This window comes from Empidonax traillii, unplaced genomic scaffold (assembly GCF_003031625.1).
Source record: "Empidonax traillii isolate 1590-97213 ecotype Southwest subspecies unplaced genomic scaffold, ASM303162v1 scaffold138:size3245559, whole genome shotgun sequence".
Classification (NCBI taxonomy): domain Eukaryota; kingdom Metazoa; phylum Chordata; class Aves; order Passeriformes; family Tyrannidae; genus Empidonax; species Empidonax traillii.
The window spans coordinates 605206-622602 of record NW_020955331.1 but is presented as its reverse complement, the minus strand read 5'-3'; the positions used below and the strand labels follow the sequence as shown (position 1 = coordinate 622602).

The 17397-nt window shown below is 47.9% G+C and overlaps 1 long non-coding RNA gene across 1 annotated transcript in view; it reads left to right on the top strand.

Moving 5' to 3' along the window:
* The window catches only part of LOC114057559, a 38386-nt gene extending 27322 nt beyond the window's left edge, over nt 1-11064 (top strand). The window contains exons 2-4 of the long non-coding RNA XR_003571245.1: nt 7947-8176; nt 8264-8418; nt 10404-11064. This is a non-coding gene — a long non-coding RNA (uncharacterized LOC114057559). The remainder of the gene's footprint in view (nt 1-7946; nt 8177-8263; nt 8419-10403) is intronic.
* Nucleotides 11065-17397: the final 6333 nt, after the last annotated feature.

The following is a 17397-nucleotide window of genomic DNA, read 5'->3' as shown; positions in this document are numbered from 1 at the left end:
TATCTTATGCAGCTGTATTTAAAAAAACCCTGCCCCTTCAACCATAATAGCCCAGGCATACATTATAACTCTAACCACATGTCATAGCCCAGTGCTGTCCCTTAACTGTAAACCTCCCATCTGCAGATCTGCCGCGTCTTCAGGGTTGAGCTTGTTTCTGACTAAGAGCTTGAACAACAAATGTAGGATAGGAAGATAATGCATGGATTGCAGACCCAGAGAGGCGCAGGCACATAGCAACAGCCCGTCCACCCTGGGTTTGCTTCAGAATTTGCCAGATAAGATACATGTGTTGACAAGAAAATGTTTATTGCTACTGCTGGCCCTAACTGACCAAGTGTAAAAAAACTTGCTTTCCTCTTCATTGAGCTCTGACAGCCTCACTGGAGAGGGCTCATCCTGGCAAAAGGCCAGGACTTTACCTGCCTATAGACAGTCCTGACATTTTGGTCTCCCAAATGGTGTAAGAAAAAGTCACATTCATTGCTGCTGTACCTTCCAAAGCCCAGCCCAGCCCTGCCTTGGCAAGGCTGAACTCATCAGAGAGTACAGAGTCATGAGATGTTTGCAAAATGCATGTGAATCATCCAGTTTGCACAAGCATTTGCACATCAAGAGTGATACCATGCAGGATCACCTTGATCCCTAAGAGCATACATGGAGATCTGTGGGCCACACAAAACTTTTCCAAACAAGGGTAAGGTTTTTCCCCACAATGGCAGCACACCACACGGCTCCTGGACACATGCATGCACCTAATCTGTGCACCTTGCCAAAACATGGTGAGTCAAATGAGTTTGAGACTCTGTGAAGCCCAGAGAGAGGTTCAGACTTGAGGACATGGGAGGCAACCAAAGGCAGCTCTGGCTCCTGCCATTTCCCAGCTCCTCATCCAAAGCAGAGTTTATCCTGATGCTTTGCCACCTGATGCACATTAAGAGGAGAAATTCAATACCAATGTTGCCCTGGACTTGCACAGGATGCTCAGGATTTTATGCTACAGCACTTGTAATTTCATCCATCCAAAGACCAGCCCACAAAGTGACTGGATTTTATTAAAATAAGCTTAAACAATAATATGAAGTCTTTAGAACAGCCAGGATGAAGAAGAACACATTTGGAAGCCTTGGACAGGGTGAGTTGTATCCGTAGCCCTGGAACAGCAGGAATCAGGAGGAATTCCTCCAATGAGACACAGTGATAACAACCTGATGCAATTCAGCTCTAAGGTAGAACTGATGTTTGGGGATTGGCAAAACCAGACCCTTTGTTTCTAAGTGATGACAGCTCTGAAGTTTTAATGTTTGTGGAGAGATGTTTTCGCCAAATATGATACGCAGTGATTAAAATAATGAGCTGGAACAAGCTGAAGCTATAATTGCTCCTTTTCCTCTCCTCCCCTGAGTTGGTCTGAGTGCTTCGTTAACTACCTTGATGAACCAATCAAGAGTTGGCTAAATCGGGGAAGGAGCAAACAAACCCTGGGAGACATCCCTACAAGAAAAAGCATAACCTGGACACTGAGCTTTGAAGGCAAGCTGTATAATGAGAGCTGACTATATCTCAAAATCCATGTTAGCTTGAATGAACTTATGTAATAAACATTTATCACAGAACATATGTCACTGAGCACCTGCCAGACTTCAGGAGTAGAGCCAACGCAGCTTGAATCGTATATGTATTAAAAAAAACCCAAAAAACAACTTGGCGGCAGGAGGCTGGCAGACGCTTTTACTAGAAAAATCAGAAGTGATTTTGAGAGGAGCAGAAATTTCCTGAAACCTCTCTCACTCCGTGTGGGAATATCACACTTAGAAAAAGAAAGAGGCTGATTAAGCTGTGCGGAGTGGAAAGAGCAGGACGAGTTTCCCTGCTCGTCCCCTCTGGAGCTTGTCCCTGCATCCCCACTGCTCCCCCGCATGTGCTGCTGCTCGCGGGTGGGATGAGCTATGGGGAGCCACACATGGAGCGTGGTAGTGGGGGCTTGTGCCTGGCTCTGCTCTAGTGAAGAGGCAGCACTGGACAGTGCAGGGTGGCTGCTGGAAAAACTGCAAGCACAAGACTGTGCAGGGCTGGAGGGTGAATTTATGGCCGTGTGGAGGGCACCAGCGAGAGAGCAGTAAAGCTAGCCACATAGGGGGGGGATGTTAGCACATCAAAAAATCACGTAGAATGAGGTGGTTGAGGGATGAATGGAGACTGTGAGTGGGAAGGGGGCTCAAAGTAGCAGTGTTCAATAGAAATCATAGCACCGGGAAGACAAGACAGGAGTGCATGGGTGTGGGCAGGGTAGTGTGAATCCCTAGTCTGGGATTTTCTTCCCAGGCCAGTGCACCCAGGGGAGCAGACACAACACAGCAAGGTGCTGGGGACAAGAGGTGTTTCCATCTGATACAATAATTAGGACCAGGGAAAGCAGGAAAAAGGCTGTGCCAGGCACGAATTGCTAAACTTTGGATATGAGCTGGGTGCGAGAAGCTAAAGAGAGATGTGAAACAAAGGTGACAGAGGCAGGTGAGAGGAGAAGGAGACTGCCTTTTTTTGCCACTGATGGGCATGTCTACACCACACTGTGCTTTGTCCACACCTTGGGCACACTCTTTCAGACACTCACACTGGGGCATCTGTGACAGCTCAGTCCCTGCTGGAGGTGACAAACCTTGTTTCCCCACAGCACTATTAGCTCAGGCCGTGCAGGGGATGAGTAGGACTGTCCTGCTTGCAGGCTCACAGTGTCAGCAACACTGAGGCAGGCGTGGGTATGTCTGAAGGGCAGTGCTGCTGAAGCCAGTCCCTGAATTTTATGTCTGTTTTATCACACTTGCAAACTGATAGTCAAACCCAGCCCTGGGGAAGGGGCTCTCTGGGAAAGAGAGCAACATTTGCCTCTGCAGCAGATATTTTTGGTTTTGTTTTTTTTTTAAATTGTTATGGGCTCTTCCTTGTGTATGGCTTCAAGCCTCATGAACTCTGAAGAGCTACCTCAGGTTGAGGTTGCCCCAGGCAATGAGTATAGGAGAAGTCCCCAGAAAGCTCTTTCTCTTTAAAGACCAATTTGGGGTTGAAGAGGAAGGAAGAAAGAGATAGCTGGTTGGACTGTCCAAAATACACCTGAGTAAATTCAAACCCCCTTCCCTCCTGCTACCTAACTTCAGCACTTCTCTGACTGCCATTTTCACTGCGTCTGAGCACTGTGGTTGTTTCAGTGCTTTTACCATGGCTTTTCCTTGCTGCAGGTATCCTTGCTTTCCCCTGCAAGGGGAAAGATAAACAGCTGGTTCCCATTGGACTGCTGACCCCAACTGAAGTCACTGGGGACTTGCCACCTATTAACTAACCATCTACCCTGTGTTTGGGCTAGAACCAAGAGCTCCTGGGCAGCCCAGCATGTGTCATAGAGGAGTCTGCCTGTAACCATTCATTTTCGTGGTCCTACAGTGAGTTAGACCAGTGTGGGATCAGACCCACTAAGTGTAGGACTAGAAGGAAGCCAGAGGAAGGAGAGAGAAGATAGACTGGGCACTGAGCTAGTAGGAGTGTGAGGAAGAGCAAGAAAGGGCAGTGCTGATGCTGTCCTTCTTCAGGGAGCTGCTGGCTATTCAGAGGAGCCTAAGGCTGAACAGCCTGACTCAGATACTCGAGGCACACATGCCACTTGTTCACCTCCCCAAACAGCTGATCCCAGCTGCTCCACGGGAAGACAAGAACTTATCTGGAGAGAAAACCCTCACTAACCACCTGATGATACAATACTAATGATAAATGATTCATTGTGTATTGCAGCTCTCTCTGCTGCACTGAATTCACAGGCTTTCAGTGGCACTCGTCCAAGCTGCCTGTGCCATGGGTGTGCAGTTCTTACCTGAGTCACAGCTTGCTTGCTGGTCTTCAGCTGGCCATGAGTTTGTGTCCCGAAGTCACACCACTTGGGTTTTTCACTTGGCCTTTTACCCCTTCTCTGTGGAAATATGCATGCTGATCCTGTCAGCCTGTCAGACTCTGTCCTTTATCTCACCAAAGGAATTTCTTCAATAAAACTCTGCTTAAACATCACTATGATGATTCACGGTTGTGCATTTCTTGCACAAGTGTTGAATGTAGGCTAAGATTCCAACAGATCTGGCATCTATACCTGCTAAGATTTGGGTCTTTGGCATTTAAAAAATTAGGGTTTTTAAAAAATGTCTTGTTGAAGATTTGGGAAGGGAAATCATACTTTGAACAATAACAAAAAATAGATGGTGCAGAATGAAAGGTTTTGCTGAAAAAATCAAGAGATGCCCTTCTCTTTCTCTCTCTTTCTTAGCTGCCAAATATTGTTGTTCCCCTTAGCTCTCTCCCCCTCAACCCCCTCCTCATTTTTGGATGAAGAATTTCTCTTTTGAGTAGCCAAAACTAAAGTTAAGTTTCCCAGGTGGGAGCTGGGTTTCCTCAGCAGGGAGCTGATGTGGTCACCCAATGGCCCCTTTCAGCAGCACCTGGCTTGTTTTACCATTTCTGGAATCAAGTGATTAAAGGGTAAACCCTTCCTTTCTGTGGTGCTGCACTGTTTGGAAGATGTTTTACTCATCTGCCTAACCATAACCTACATTGTGAGAATTAATGAGTCAACACTTCTTTCTCCACACGACAGCGACTGGCTGGCGGTGGCTGGGAACAGGTGAGACACCCAGCTAGGCAGGAGGGTGATGGTACCCACACGGACGCCCCTGGGGCTGACTCTGCACTCCCACTGCCCTGACGAGTCTCCACTGGGGGTGGCCAACGTGGGATGGACACAGCTCATCCACCAGCTGTGACAAAACCACCCAACCCATCAGCCTGCCGGGGAAAGAAAGAGGCATGAAGGCGAGAGGAAGTGGAAAAGATCAAGGCGAGAGTGTAAGACAACAAGCTCACCACCGGAAAACAATAAAAATAAAAATGCTCAGAAATAGCATAACTGACATGCAAAGGAGATCAAAACAGGCCCTCAAAATATCTCTTGGTGGGGGAGGGGGGCAGGATGGGGTGTCTATGATGGACACCATGGTGCAGCCAAAGGATGTGCTGTGGGTAGCAGGTGAACATTGGCCATCCTGTGGCCACCCCCACATCCTGCCTGACTCCCCAGATTCTGACCTACAAGTCTCTGGTGGCTTTGGTCTCCTGGGAGATGAACATCAGAGCACACAAGGCACTGATGACATTTCTGAGCCAAGGGTGGTTGGTGCAGGGGCTTAGTCAGGGATCAAGTGCTATTCTAGTTTAATCCAGTTCTGTTTGTCCAACCATTCCCCTGGTGCAAAGAAAAGAATTTGGGTCCAGTTCCACTTGCCTCAGCATAAATTTTACATTAACAAAGGGATTGGGAAGAAGGGAAAGGAGAACCCAGTTCTTCAGAATTTGCTTTACTGGAAAGGACAATTGCTTTTAATTTGTCTCCATGAGAGTGCTAAAGTTTTAAGCTACTGAGGCATTGGGCATGGTTTGACCTTTAAGCAAAGATAAGGCTCCTGAAGTCATCATTGTTTTGCAGTAAGTTGCTCCTCCAAGCACACACTAAAGACTTGCTGTGCTGTGTCCTAGACATGTATTTCAGACTGTTGTGAGCACCAGGGAGCAGAACCATATCCTATGGGCCCACCCCAGCTCTGCTTTTGACTGGTTGTGTAGCATTCAACCAGCTCTGCTGCCGATCTCTGGGGAGGTTCAGACTCCTGAAGCTCCAAGCACAGCCTAGACATCACAGCTGTCCCTCCACAGGTCCAGAATAACATGTCTCACTTCTGGTGCAATAAAAAAAAACTCAACAGAGAAATCACTCCAAGCATGGTTAGATCTCCAGAGGAGTCCTTTGGGCTAATCTGGTCAAACTTGCAAGACCTTGTTGCAGGCTTGCGGCTGTTCTGGCAGCTTTCCAGCTCCCTGTGAATCAGGGAACACTGTGACTGCCACTCAAGGACAGCAAACTGTTTAAAACATAATACCATATTCCCATCTGGTGCACTGAAATGCATGGATGACCATGGACGTGTTATCCTTCATTCCCTCTATAATGGAGCATGTGATGTAGATTTTTCTCCAAGGAGAAGCAGGGTGAATGAACACAGTCAGGGAATGCCGTTGTGTTTCTTGAAAGAGTAAGAGGTAGGGCTAAATACTAAAGATTAATTATTATTGCAGCTTAATGATGCTAGGGATTTTTAATATCATTATTTCTGTGTGTTATCTGAGTCAGGGCCATGGCAACAGGAAGACTAGAGGGTCATCTGCCTGCGGTGGGCCAAATGAAGGTTTATATATTGGCTACAAAAGTCACTGGGATAAAATACTGAGGAACATGACTAATGGCTGGGCTGGGGTACAGTTTGACTGGCAGCAGGGCCCTCCATCCTGTGCATCCAGATATTCTTGATCAGAGCGGGGGGGAGTTCTGATCCTAATGCAAAGCTGCTTTATCTCCTTAACACGGCTAGCCAAAAGTGGCCAGTTGACTGCCCTGATCTGCAAAGAACTAACTGCATCAGGACTTTGATACAAAGAAACACCAGTTTCTGGGCTTTAATTTTGCTGCCCTGGGTAATGAAATGAGGGAGCTGAATGCTGAATACTCTTGCTCTATGAACACCAAACCATGCTGAAGTAAAGTAGAAGTAACATGCTCCTAAGTGTGAGAGGACAACATTTTTTTTTTAATTCATTGTTTCAAAAAGCAATAGAGAATTATGCCCATGTGCTGAAGGAAGTTTAATAAAGGTTTAATTAAGTGCCTCAATCTAGATTTAGATGTTCTCACTGCTTGTGCTGGAGCTTCGAGCTGTTAGTCATTAATACTCATCTCAGGTAACTTCCACCACCCTCAGCCCCTCACCTGACGCATGCACACACTTGAGAAAGATTGCTGATATCCTCTCTGAAAACTAATGAAATCACAGTGTGATATTTTGATTTCAAGGGCATCAAAGTAATGCAAAATAATGATGGGATCGGCTCTGATACCATAACGCAGCTCTTCTTGTCTCTAGATCTGAAAGCACCTTGCAAAGGAGATTCGAATCATCCCTCCTCTGTTCAAGTCAAAGGAGCTGAGGCACAGCACATCGCAGAGGTGCAACCTGCAGGCCTGGGATAGAGTCCAGGTGTGCCAGCCCCAGGCTAATCTAACAGTCATTGACCACACTTCTCCCTAGAACAGAGATGGGATCTGCCATGGGCAGGGGATCTCTATGTATGTGTCTGTGTTTGTGTGTTTGTCTACGGGTACACAGGTTTTACAGAGAGAAGGATCCCAGACAAAATAACAAACAAAGAGGAAATAAATTCAATGGTCAGCTGGGAAAGCAGGTCCTGCTTTAGCTGCTTGGAGCTTAAAGGGCAGCAGTGGACACAGGAAAATGCTTTCTAAGGGCTGGAACAGCAACCAGATTTTTTCCTGAGATTATTTCACAATATTTGTAGTTCTTGTTTGCTGCACAGGAGATTAGGTAGCCAGAAAGGCCTGATTCCCATTTTATACTTTCTGGCAGAGGAGAGTGCTCCTGACTTGCAGACAGCGAGAGCCCATCATCAGGACTGCTGCAGTAATTCAGAAATTACTGACCTTCAGTAGAACAGAAATGGGAAATTATTCTGTATATTTCAATAGAGTATTGTGGAAAATAGAAAGATCATTAGAATATCTTCTCCATATGGGTCTGGCAGTTTATGGCTAAAGAACAGAAGGCACAGGTCTCTTCAGGTTATTCATAAAAGTAGCAAACATTTCCTCTGCTTACTAGTCTGAATATGTCAAATTTTAGTTATGGGAAGAATGCCATGCCCTGATGAGGATTATTACAGAGATCATTTATACATGCAGAGATCCTACTGCATCTGGGAAAGATTTGCCTACTCCCAAGAGATGTTCTGGTCTGCTGTGAACCTGAAAAATTCTCTTTTTCCCCTTCTTCCCTTTTCCCTTCAAGGCTGGCTACACAGAGCTGCTGGAGTAACCATACTGCTCCTGGGATCCTGCCCCAAAGGGGGTTGCTCCAGCCAACCCTGGAAGTCGGGATGCCTCGGACATGCCAGGAAGAAGCAGAGCTTGAGGGAGACGCACAGCGCATAGTGCCGCGCTGCGGTCGCAGTTGCTGAGTGTCCGTGGGCTAGAAGCCTCTTGGGGTATCGCAACAAACCTCTCAAGATGACTGTGCTGGTAAGAAGTGTGGTATCAAGAGCTGTGAGGCTTTGCCCCTGGAAGCTGTGGGCTCCAGGTTTGCTTCAACTTCTCCTCCTCCCTCAGGAGCACTATGACTGAATCAAGGTGAGCAGACTCAGCCTCTCAGCCAGTTTGTAAACTGAGGCACGAAGAAAAGTGACTCACTCCATAGCTAACTACCAGAAACTGTTCTAAGGGACAGAAGCCTTGCAAGAAAACACAATTTTCCATTAAGCAAGGTAAGCAGTTTTCTTCAAGCACCCAAGCTGGGGGCAACCCCAGTAGCTTACAAAAGTCTTCCTGAGCCCACAACCCCACCCTGAGCCTCTCCCAGCCATACAGCTGTGCAAGCACCCTGAGTAAGGGAAAAGAAGAGAGGGATGGTTTGGAGACTGCTCACAGACTACAGAGCAGGCAAAGCCATGCCCACCTTTGGCCTTGGACATTCAAGATGTGGCTTGCCCACTGCAGTGCTGCCGTGAGCAAATGAGCAATAACTTCATGGGAACAGCCTCCATGGAGCAGGGATGTTCATGCACCTTATCACGAGTTTCAAGGTCACTTGACATCCACCACTGAGACCAGAGGTGTTTCATATCCTGGGTCTTATCTGCCAGTCTTTGCCTTTTCTCAGTTTGAGTGCCAGCCCAAATCTCCACTAGTGCCAAAACTGACACCACCAAGAATGCTCCACTACTGCTGATGGCCTGGGGAGCCCAGGCTTTGGGCTGTTCCCCTGACAGTTTCTCCACTAGATCTATATCTGCGCTTGAACAAGAGAAGAGCACTCAGAGATACCTCCAAATGCAAATGGGACCCTTGCCAGTAATGGAGAATCCATCACAGCCTTCCAAAGCTGTGCCAGTGGTTAATTAAGGCTCCTGAGAGAAACACATCTTATGGCTAATCTGCATTTGTCTGGCTTCAGGTTGCAGCTGCTGGATCACGTTTTATCTCCAGTAATTGAGCAGGCCTGGCGTCATTCAACTTCCACACCACATCATCTCCCAGCAGAACTTCCCTGGACCAGGGTTACCCTGGGCATCTCTTTTCCCTGCCCAGAAATGTTTGCTGGGTGGAAGGTGAGGGCTTCAGGCTTTCATTTGACATTTTGGATGCCAGGCAGCCCATTCAGAGCTGAATGGGCATGGGTAAGGGAGCGACACGTGTTTCTACAGGGTTAGACTGACAGTGCATGCTCTGACGATGCTCTACACATGCACAGTTTGCTCCCCACACCTCAGACATGTCAGAATCCCCCTCCAGCTTCTGCAGAGGTCAGGACAGAGATGAGAATCCACTCACTGTTCTTCACTTGTTTTACTTTTCCTCTTCAGGAGTTTTTTTTTCACTTTTCTTTCTTTGCACCCTCCTGGACCACCTTCTCCTTTGAGGAATGGAAGTGGTACCCACCCCAGCAGTGCCTGGCACAGGGACTACAGCTGCTTGGCTCACCCTCATTGCCTGATGCATTCCCCTTCTCCTGCATCCCCCTTTTAACACCCTGCTCCTCCCACAGGCAGCCCCTGCCTCCTGCTCTCCCTGCCTCTGCCTGTTTTCTCCCCTTGAAACATGGCCCTTCACCTTCCCAGCAAGTCCGTGTCCTCGGGGGATGCAAGCTGTTCGTCAGTGTGTGTGCCCTGATGGATTGATTCAGTTTGACTTCCTCCCGCTCATTTATTCAAGTTTCCTAGAAAGCCTTTTTTCACTGGAGGCTTCCTGAGCGAAGCAGATGGCGTGAACATGCACGTGTATGTGTGTGGGTCTGCGGGATGGGGGGAGCTGAACCTCCAGCCCCTGCTGTTACCCCCAGCACTGCGATGTGCCGTGCCAGCTCTGTGCATCCGCGCGGTGAGGGCTGGAGGGATCTCGGCATTTGTGGAATGAGCATCTGGGAATGTGCATCTGATCCTCAGACCACGTGAATGGGGGGCTAAAAATAATAACCAACTGCCGCTCCATTCCTTGGCAGCATCTGGGGGAGTTTGTGTAGGGAGGAGCAGCCACCAACCTCTAACACCACCCAGCAGCATCCCTCTGCTTTTGCAACCTAGGTCTGTGCACGTAAAAGGGGTCAAAGGCTGCAAGCTAATTTTTTTTAAAAAAGGTTTCTCATGAGAAGGGCTATGTTGTAAATTTTCTCTTACCTCACCCATCTGCTGCTATCCTGACCTATTAAAAGATGCCCTGGTTTTGCACTTGAGACCTTATTTGTCCTTTACAGAGGAAATGACACAAGTGCCCACTGTATCCGTGAAAAGTTGACAGTGTTACAGAATGAAGGCTGTGAAAACTGTCCCCGTGAATATCGGTGGAGACCACATTTTGAGAGCAACCCTTCTCCTGCAGAGCTGAGCAGAGTCTGGTTGTAGCAGATCTGCAACTTTGCTGGTGGGAATAGTCTCTGCCTTAACAATGTATTTTTGCACTTTCAGTCATCAGCTCTAGCTGTGCCACTCTCTGTAGTGGCACTGACCAACTGCAGGCAACAGAGTCAAAGAAGAGTCACCTGTGGTGACAGCTTTGTTTAAACTTGTTTTATTCTGTAGAATTTCTTGTTCTTTCTCCTAATTCAAAAATACTTTTACCCAAAGATTTTTTCAGTGAGTAAATACCATTTCCAACCAAGGAACAGCAGCTGCAAATGGATCAGGTGCTGCAAATCTCAGGGAGAAAAGCTCAGCAGAATCCAACTCAGACCATACCTGGATTCACTGTGATCCTCCAAAAGGTCTGGGCAGCTCTGGAAGACTATGATGAAACCTTCCTGTGACTGCTTTCTTCCACTGTAAAATCAAATTCCTATCACTTGGCAGAAGGCAGAGGAATCCTGCCACAGGGATGCAAATAGCAATACAGCCTGGTGCTGGTCCTTGGTGTATGTTGACTCAGCCCTATGCAGGAGTTTTGTCTTTTTTTCATCCCTCAGCCACCTCTGCTGCTCTGGAGGACACTGAAATGAACAAGGACTGACTTCTCTCAGAACCTACAGATCAGAAAAATGAACAAATCACAGCAGCTGTTGAACAAGGAGAGAAAGGTTCCTTCCCATACAAGGAGGAGCAAGGAAGTTATTGGGGAGCAGAACATTTCCACAACAGATTTCTTGCAGGTACTCTAGCTCCCCAAATCTAGTGCTGTAGCATTTCAGGCTAGCAGATGGTGTAACACCTCCAGGGCTGGGCAATTTGTGGCTTGTGGGCTACCTGTGGCTCAAAGACTGTTTAGAGCTGGTTCTTTTGCCAGCAGGCAGCAGTGGCAGGCAGGTGTGCTGCTCCACAACCCGCATCCCTGGATGGTTTTTGGTTTTGACTCACCAAAAGTGATTTATTTGCTGGGCCACACAGCTACTGAACACTTGTCTCTTCTGCTCCCCAGGAACACGAGTTTGCTGCTTTTGGCTTTCCCAGTGGGTAGGGAAATACCTGACTGGATTTAAGCTGTAACCAGCACCAGGAAGTGTCAAAACCATCCCCAAAATCCTTGTATGAAATTGGTCTCCTGGGAAGCCAGCCCAGAACACAGGGTATATAATGACCTACCCGACTGGAAGCCATGGCAGGTAGTGAGCGGCTTGAGTCACACCTGGGCTGGGTCCCCAGGCTGTGACAGACTCCCAGCTTGGGTGGGTCAAGGTGCGACTGCCAGGATCTGTGTCCCAAATTTTGAGGCAGTCTGGATGCATTACTGGCAGAAGGCCGTGTGGGGCAGAAGATGACAGCCAGTAGACTGCTGGAGGAGACCCGGCTTGGCAGGGAGATCAAGGCCCTGGGAGTGGGAAGGAAAAGGAGAGGAACCAGGAATGAGAACTGGGCTGGGATAGGGTGTGGGAAGTGGAGCTGAAAAGAAACATCTGAGAGTCTTTCTGGGGGAGGATGAGAACTGGATGCCCCTGGAGCTGGCAGACCCATTGAGCCCTGATCCATATGTTTCCTAGCAGGCCATAGAGGCTCTGCAGCATCTCCACCTCAGAGTCTTGCTCTCAGCAATACCCAGGTGAGCTGGGGAATGACAGCAACAGCTCTGCAAGCTTTGGCTCATCCCAGCTGCTATGAAACCCTGTGAAGGAGAAACCCCATCTCCTTTGCATTTGCCATATACAACCCCAGATCCAGTTCCTGGATAGTGACCCCTTCCTTTGCATGGAAAAGAGACAGACTGGACAAGCACAGGGCATACCCAGGAGAGCACTGGAGCATGAGGAATGGGAGCAGGGAGGCTTCTGAACACAAGTGTGGTAGACTCTGACATGCTTAATTGCCAGAAGAAAAGAGAGGTGAGCTTAGGATGTGCAGGTGACCCTGGCATTTCTGTTGCATATGCTCAAAAACGGTGCGTTCCTTGTTTCTCCACCAGTTTTCTCCTTATCCTTCCACTGAAATCATTTACTTTTCATTCGTGAATGTAAATCTTTCTGAGTTGGGAAATCTGCTGCTGACTCTCAAGTTGGAAGCCCTACGCCCTTTCATGCTTCTCAGGAGGGAGGCAAGCTCTCTGTGCACTCTATCTCTTCTCCCATCAGCTGTGAATCATAGGCCATCGACAGTAGCTCAAGCAGAGGGAGAGCAAGATATAATTAAAATCCTCAGGGAGTACTGCAGCCATCTCTCTGTGCTAAGCCTTTTGAGGTTTTCAGATTTTGTTAAAAAATCCCAAATTTCCTACTGAAGAAACAGGAGGAAAATTTCTGATTACATACATACTTTCCAATATATGGCCAAGCCACAGAAGATTTCCTGTTGCTTCCTGGCTCCAAACTGAAGAACCTGTCTAGCCAGGGACTGGTGCTGAGAGCTGAGCCTCTGAAGGTGCTCACCAGACCAGCCCAAACTGTGGCCCCCACCAGCAACACTGTGCTGATGTGTGCTCCGTAATCCAGTTCATCCAGCCCCTCCCACCAACACCCCAGCTCTGCAGAAGTGTATGGATTTACACCTCTGTACAACATGAATCATGACCAGCGAGTCTTGAGCTGACCCTTGCAAGGAGCTCCTGAGGCATTCCATGAAAATTATTTATGGGTGGTTTTTATTGCCTGTAAGAGGATGTAGAAATCAGGCAGCGCCCTTGTGGTTTTCTTCTGTCAAATTATGATCAGGGTTGCTATTTTGCTGCCCAAATATTTAAGCATGAGACTGAAATCTTTACAAGGGCTACCACATTCCTTAGGTTATCTCTATTGGTCCTGCCTGGGCCTATAAATACTAGAGGGACTACCAAAGTAAATAACACATTTGCCCCCACATATGTTGCTCCAGGGAATTCCCCATTTCCTGTATCACAAAGGTCAGTAGGTCAGGGACCTACTTGCAAATCAATAGAAAATTACCTTTCAAGTGACACCTGCATTAACCTTTGGTTCTTGTTGGTCTAGGTGAGGTTAAGGCCACCAATCCCTACAGTCTTCCATTGTGCCTATGATTTATTTGCATTATGATTTATTTACATTATCTGTTTCCCTTCTTGATCTTTGGAATTGCTGGCACAGTTCCCACACAGAGTCGTTTCCCTGCACATTGGTCTGGAATGGCAGGAGATCCACAAGGCTGTGCTTTTTACTGGCAGGTGTCAGAAACAATAAGGAAAATGCATACATTTAGAAATGAAAATAAAACCAAAGCAAACAAGAGGAAGCAATTACAAAGACCCCCTTGCTGACATAAAGCTTTTCTATCTAAAAGTTGTGTCGTTAGCTCAGTCATTAATGAGAGTTGTAGGTCATTGAAAGTGAATGAGTTGTAAAAATCAAACTCGCCATTACAGCTGATCTGGAAAGAAAATTGCTGGATCCTACAGCCTCCAAACTAGTGTGAATCACTCATTATTTTCATCAGCATCTGGTTCACACCTTGTATTCCTTTCAGCTTGTGTGAAGAAATCAGACTGGTCATTTCTTGATTTGAATCTGCTTGTTTCTTTTGCTGTCCGTCTCTTGCATTGTTGCAAGCCTGTGCTCAGCTTTCAGGATCAAAGAGTTTAGCAGAGCATCCCCTGCTCACCTCATCTCTCCTTCTCCCACAGCAATGCTCATATGTTACAGCTCAATGTCGCAGCTCGCCTCCATCTCCCTGGACAGGACTGCGTTTAGCAAAGCGGTCATGGTCCTGCCTGGGACCCGACAAAGGGGTCCTCGGACCCTATGATAATAGCTTTCCCCACAAGCTCAATAATGTGGGAATTGGGCTGTGACTCTTTTCCCTCTCCCCTTCCATAGGGGTTCTAAGATATCTCTTTTCTGGATATTATTAGGCTTCAATTGTCATGCAGAGACTCATGGACACAGATCTCTTTCCATCACTTCAGACACTGTTTCTTAGTGTATGAGGCAACTCAGTCTTTTGTTTGTTTCTAATTCCTCCTTTGCACCCCAGAGAAATGCTACTTGGTTGCTTTGCTGCTGGTGGAAATCCTTCTGCAAAGCACTGCTCTCTGCAGACGTCAGAGATGTGAGGATCATCGGAAAATAGCTGACGTATCTCCAACAGCTCCTGCAAGGATTGAATTCCCAGTCAGCCCAAGCAATCCCATCAGAGTGTGCAAAATGCCCAGTGGGCCTTAGATAACAATGAGCAATGTTCAATTGGCAGGGGGGCACTCTGTACTCAAGGCCACTGTGGTGGTTTGACAAAAATCCACTGGCACAGGCCACTGTTTTGCCCCTGTCACCCCTTTTTGGTCCATGGGAACACCTCGGGTGCAAGGGGGCCATGCAGCTCTCTGAAGCTGGGCTTCCTGTTGCTCTGGGCATGTGCATTTTTGGCCACTGGCTTCTGATTGTCACTTGGGACCTGTGGGTGCTTCTGGAAAGCAATTAACAGCCAGAATTAAAATGGGCAGACCATAGGACTTGGCACTCTGCAGTTGGCAAATGCTCCCTATCCCTCTGGCTTACTTCAAGCCCTGAACCTAGCTGATTGTATCCCGTTAACAGGCTTTAGTTCTGGATGCCGTTGAGAGTCTGCCAAGCACAATCTGTAGGATGTTTTAATTGGAGCAGAGAACAGTAATAAAAAGACCTTTGACCGAGCCCTGCAGACGAGGCTAACGGGAGGGGAGGACCGTGCCACTGTTCGGTCACTTCCCTTGAGCTGTTCTTGTTAGAGGGAATGAACCCAAGGTCCTAATCTGTTTGCCAGCTGACTCTTCTGCCCAGCCGCTTTGTACACAGCAGAAATGTGCTCTGACCACCCAAAGCTGCCAGGCACAGTAGCACTGAACAATTTGCTGTGGCTTCCTGAAGCCAGTGTGGCTGTGGCATCCCTCAGGGGCTCATCTGGGGGGCTGGGAACATCTGTCCAGCACAGAGATAGGAAGTGAAGACGTTCGCTTCCATGGGAATGGAATGCCATGGGAACAGGTATCAAGAAGCATCTGGTGAAGAACTTGCAATGTAATATCCTCCTTAGCCCATTTACATTCAAATGATTTCACTTTTCAAGGATCTTCCTGGGAATTCGAGATCAGGATCTATCCCACAGTCTTCAGTCACAGCCTCTCAAAGCAGAATTGTCTTCAAATCTTTCTCTTTGCTCCATATGTATCCTGAAAGCGGCGCTTTGCCATGGAGGTTTTTAAGACGAGACTGGATGTGGCACTGAGTGCCATGATCTAGTAATCACAGTGGGGTTGGATGAAGGATTGGACTTGATGATCTCAGAGGTCTCTTCCAACCCAGTTAACTCTATGATTCTATGAATCTATGATGTCACTACTTATAAGTTTCTTGCAAGAACCTTTCCTACAGGCCCCCAAGGTGGCCAAACCACCACCTCTTTATGACACTTTTGGGATGCCCACCATCATCACCTGAAGCTGAATCACAGAATGGGGCTGGACCAAGTCTGGACTATGCCCCAGTGGTTGTTTCCCAAGGAGACTGTTGATCTGAAGCTCTGCTGGTAAAAGCTCAAGCACTGGGACTGCCCTGCCACCTGGGAGCCTTGGCAGGCAGCAAACGTTTCCTGCTTTTCACCCTCCTTTCCTTTCAGTGTCTGCTTTGAGATTCTTGGTGTCCTTGCTGTGCAACATCACACAGCACCTGCATTCTGCTTCACAAAGGGCTGCATTTGCACAGGGATCAGATGGAGACCCTCTAATCTGCTGACCACATGCTATTCAGTCGGTAGGAGAACACCAAAGGAAGGATGGACTTCAGTATGGCAGCAATAAAACCAGTGCTGCCACAGATTTCAAAGGAGCAAGTGCCAGGGACCAGCTTGTCCACAAAATGCCATGAGGACTGGGACATGTCATCACCGGGGGCTTTACCAGGCCCTGCAGGTACTGTTTGGGCTGGAAATAGGCTCACAAAGAGATAATCCTAGATTATAGGACAGCAGGTCAAAAATCTAGTCTTGGTCCTCCTCCCATAGCCCAGCCCTGCCTGGGCATCCCCTTCATGGGCAACATGGGTGGCAGGGGGCAGGTGGGGCTGTGCAGGGCTGGGGAGGGTGGTGGGTGCCAGTGTGAGGGCCCAGATCACAGCACGCCATCCATGCTGACTGAAAGCACAATGTCTCACCCCCTGCCACGCACCGGCACAATGGGACCTGCCAAGGGGGAGTGCGGGTGAGGGGTTTGACTGGGACCTCAGTTTCACTTCCTGCCCTGTGTAGGGAGAGATCATTAAAAATATCTGACTAAGGCAGACTTCTTTGTTCTCGGTATTACTAAGCCCTCCCCGCTCCCCAGCCCCCTGTGATGACAGTGCTGTGGGCAGAGCTATTTCACTTTCCCTTGGCTTGCAGACTCACAGGTGGGCAGACAGGTGTATGGCACTGAACACCTCCTGGCCTCTCCCAGCCTTGCAGGAGCATAATCCTTTCCCCAACAGACTTGGGTGCTTTTTCCCAGCATCTCAGTTGGTCACAGCATCTTAATTCTCAGAGAGTTCTGAGGATACAAATTCAGGGTAATGTGGATGATGCTGAGGGACGTGAGGAGGGGATCAGGTCCTGGGAATGCTCAGAACAAGGTAAAGTTTGCCAGGCACAGCAGAGCTGTGCTGCACAACTATCTCCTGTGTGGTGCTGCAGAGAGGGAAATCTTGACAATCTCAGTCTTGGCAGTCAACAGATTGATCACAAACTGATTTCCTCTTGAATTAATATGGTTACCATAAAAGATACGAGCATTTTAACATCTGCCCCCACAACAGCAATATTAGCTTTAACAGCTGTGTTGACTAATGTGCCCTGTACTTTATAAAGCTGTAACGT